Source organism: Triticum dicoccoides, chromosome 1B (genome assembly GCF_002162155.2).
Source record: "Triticum dicoccoides isolate Atlit2015 ecotype Zavitan chromosome 1B, WEW_v2.0, whole genome shotgun sequence".
Lineage (NCBI taxonomy): Eukaryota > Viridiplantae > Streptophyta > Magnoliopsida > Poales > Poaceae > Triticum > Triticum dicoccoides.
The window spans coordinates 578,221,199-578,224,850 of NC_041381.1; the positions used below are offsets into that span (position 1 = coordinate 578,221,199).

Sequence of the window (3,652 nt, forward strand, 5' to 3'; positions counted from 1 at the left end):
GGAGATCGGGGGCCGAGAGATGCGTGTTTCTCTCGTACACGTACGCGCGTGTGTGCGAGGCGTTGGATCTAACTGAACCCGAGCGAGGCGTTGGGCTCTAACTGAACCCGAGCGATTGCACTGCAGGCTACGCGTTACTGAACCCGAGCAATCGATCGATGACTGTTAACTGAACCCGATGGAGCGATTCCTTCGCTACTGCTGCTAACTGAAGCCGATCGAATGGATGAACAGTGAGCGTTGCCGGGGGGGTTGGATGAACAGTGAGCGGTGGCGTTGCCTTTGGATGAAAAAGACCCCATGGTGTGGAGGGCTGGATGAACAGTAGAGGGTGGAGGGGTGGCCGTGGAGGGGTGGTTGAACAGGACCTCATGGGATGGAGGGCAGGATGAACAGTAGACGGTGGAGGGGTCGATGAACAGTATATGGTGGAGGGGTGGTTGAACAGTAGCCGGTGGAGTAGCGCGCGGTGGAGGCTGGATGAAAAGGAGCCCGTGGAGGCTAGAGGAGGTCGACGATAGCCCGTGGAGGAATACAGTGGCCCTTTCGGTGGGTCCTTGATGTCAGGTGGAGGAATCATTATTTTGCGCGTAATAAGGAGGCATTTCCTTGCGTGCGGCCGTGGACCCAGCTGTCGGCCTCTCCACGTACAAACCACTTCAGATGCATGCACTACTAAAAAAAGGGCTATAGATGGGATTGACACTAATGGCGCACCAGACAAGCGGTGCGCCATTAGTATATACTAATGGCGCACCACCTTCTGATACGCCATTAGAGTTGAAAGTACTAATGGCGCACCTGGCCCAAGGTGCGCCATTAGTATCAATTTTTTTTGAACTAGTGCACCTGTCCAAACATACTAATGTCGCATCCAGACACAGTGTGCCATTACTAGTTGTAACTAGTAATGGCGCACCTGTCGGAAAGTGCGCCACTAATGTTGTTTTTTTATTATATTTTTTATTCCTTTTTTTTGCAAAACTACTAATGGCGCACTGTTCCACCGTGCGCCATTACTAGTTTTAACTAGTAATGGCATACTAGTACGAGATGCGCCATTGCTATCTACATGTATGGCGCACGCCTACCAGTGCGCCATTGCTATCACCCCTTATCCCCTCCCTCTACTCACATTCTCTCCCCTCCCCCTTCCTCCTGACACACCCGCCCACCTCCCTCGACTTCGATCTAGATCGGGAAGCCCCGGCCGCCCGCCTATTCCTCTCCCTCCCGACCACGGCGAGCCCCCTTCCCCCTCACTCACACCAGATCCAGGGCATGGAGCCGTGGTGAGCTCCTTCCCCAACCCTCCTCATCGGATCCAGAGGAGAGCTAGTGACCACGTCCTCCGGCGAGGGCGTTGCTCCAGGGTGTGGAGGCCGCCGAGCTGCAGGAGGAGGAGCTCCCCGCCACCCCAAGGCCCCAGATCCAGCCGCCACCCCAAGGCCCCAGATCCAGCCGCCACGGCCATAGCCGGGCTTCCAGATCCTCGTCTAGCTTCCCGATTATGCGATCCTTCGACAGGCCGCTGGAGGCTGACCTCCACAGCACGCAGGAATTGGAGCAGGTTCGAACCGATGTGCCGCTCTGATTCGATTATTGCCACAGGTTGGCCGCTCCGAGGCTATGATTCTGTTTCTTACAAGTATCATCGCAGCTTGAACTTCTGGCCCTTGCGGCAGCGCCCCGGGGCGGCGCTGCTGAAGTAGGCCCGCTCGGGCTTGGTGAGGTTGAAGCGGAGTTGCCGTCCTCCAGCTTGAGCAGCGGGTCGGACACGTCGCGGGCGGCGAAGGCCTTGGCGGTGAGCTGCACGGCGCTGTCCTGGCTGGGTGGGTAGAGGAAGAAGAGGGCGTCGCCGAGCTTGACGGGGACGGACTTGGCCCACCGCACATACACGTCCGGCTTGCTGGACGGCGGCACCCCCCACGCGTCCAGCCCGCCCACCTTGTACTGAGCAGCGGCGCACCCGTCCATGGAGGTCATGGAGATGCACAGAAGCAGCGCCAGAGCCGCTAGGGTCGCCATTCCCACCGGCACCGCCAAGTTGAGCGCTTCGTATCGTCGTCTCCTGCGCGCATCCGTCCACTTCTTCGTTTCCCAGGTGAGCTAAGTAACACCCGCTCCCTCCCTGCCGTTTCTCGTGTGCTCTCATTTAGCTAGGAGTCACCTACATCATGCCATCTGAATCTTGGGTTCTGAACTTCTGATCCAAGTTTCCCTGAGCAACATGAACGACATATAACATCTGAATCTTGGGCTGTCAGGTTGTATAATTCTAGCGTTCTTCACCTCCCGCTTACAACCAAGTAAATTTTGACAACAAATTCACTTCTGCACTAGTAGAGTATACTGGATAGGGATGAATAAAGTCACTGCAGTCTTGAGCTTATTATAACTTGTCAGTTCAGACTTCAGACAGAACCCGGGTCTAGCTTTAGCCTGAAACTTGGTGAAATACCAACAACTTCACAATCATATGTGTCACCAACCAAGTTTACCAGCTACCAATTCTCTATGGTGAGCTGAAAAAAAAACACTCCACAGAACTCGTATATTCTGGTCTTCTTTACCTTCCTATTTCAACCAAGTACTAGATGAGCCGATTGAAGCCTTGCTCGTTGATCAAAATCGCAGCTTTTGGCCCAGCTGGGTCTGTACAAGAGCAAGGAGGAGGCCGCCAGGCAAGAAGAGGTGCTGGGGAAGCTTGACAAGGTGGCTGTTTCCTCCTGCCATATGCAAGTTGGCGTTACCTTTCGGTAATTTATCGTCTGGTGAACAATATGCATGTTTGAAATGCAGATTGTGAAAGAGTGGGTTAAGGAGTTGGCTATTTAGAGAGGCCAAGTCAACGCAAATGTCGTGCTTTTCACCTTCGGGTCATACCATCTAGGGGTAATGTACATGCTTTGCGTTGCTTATTTTGGAATCAGCGCTGTTCTAGAGAATAGGTAACATATTTGAGCATGTATTTGTTTAGCTGCACTAAAAGAGGCTTCCGGTTAGTAACTTAATATTACCAAACATAGTATTAGTGTTCTTTAGAGATAAATACACCAGGATATGGAAATGCCACACACCCTTAATTTGATTCTTAACAACTGTTGAATTGTATGCCAACTGGCTCAACTGCATTTGGCTGAACTATTCCTGTTTTCCGTCTATGTTGCTGCTTGTGTTCTAGTACTTTTTTCGGATAGTCTGTTTTCAGTTCTCGCAGTGATAGATATAGAGCACCGCGTTGATTGGTGAACATCATAGACTCTGGAATCAGTCCTGCCTTAAAGGGTATTTTACCTATCACAACATATGTTTGTTTAGCTGCATTAAAGAACAGGCTTCGACTTAGCAAGTAACCCTTTTTTTTGCTGATACTTGTTTGAGATTGCTTGCTGGTGAGTTAGTAACTTAGTATAACCACAATACCACAAAGAGTATGTGCTCCTTAGAAGAAGAAAAAAGGACACCATCGTATGGGAATGCTAAACACATCGTATGACCACTTCTAAAGCATATGAGCTCAAATGCATCAGCTAAATTATTCCTTTTTTTCTATGTTGTTGCATAGAATTGGGTGTTCTCCTTTTTCTTATACTTGAGCATGTTTATGTTTGCCCTACTCATGAATTGTTAGTTCTTTCAATTCTAGCCC

The 3,652-nt window shown here is 50.9% G+C and overlaps 1 long non-coding RNA gene and 1 pseudogene across 1 annotated transcript; one reads left to right on the forward strand and one right to left on the reverse strand.

Annotated features, from left to right (window-relative positions):
• Positions 1–1,566: 1,566 nt before the first annotated feature.
• LOC119350641 lies at positions 1,567–2,040 on the reverse strand (annotated as a pseudogene).
• LOC119309129 lies at positions 2,041–2,836 on the forward strand. Its single transcript, XR_005150370.1, has 3 exons — positions 2,041–2,104; positions 2,638–2,715; positions 2,803–2,836. It is a non-coding gene; the product is annotated as an uncharacterized LOC119309129 (long non-coding RNA).
• The last annotated feature ends 816 nt before the right edge of the window (positions 2,837–3,652 follow it).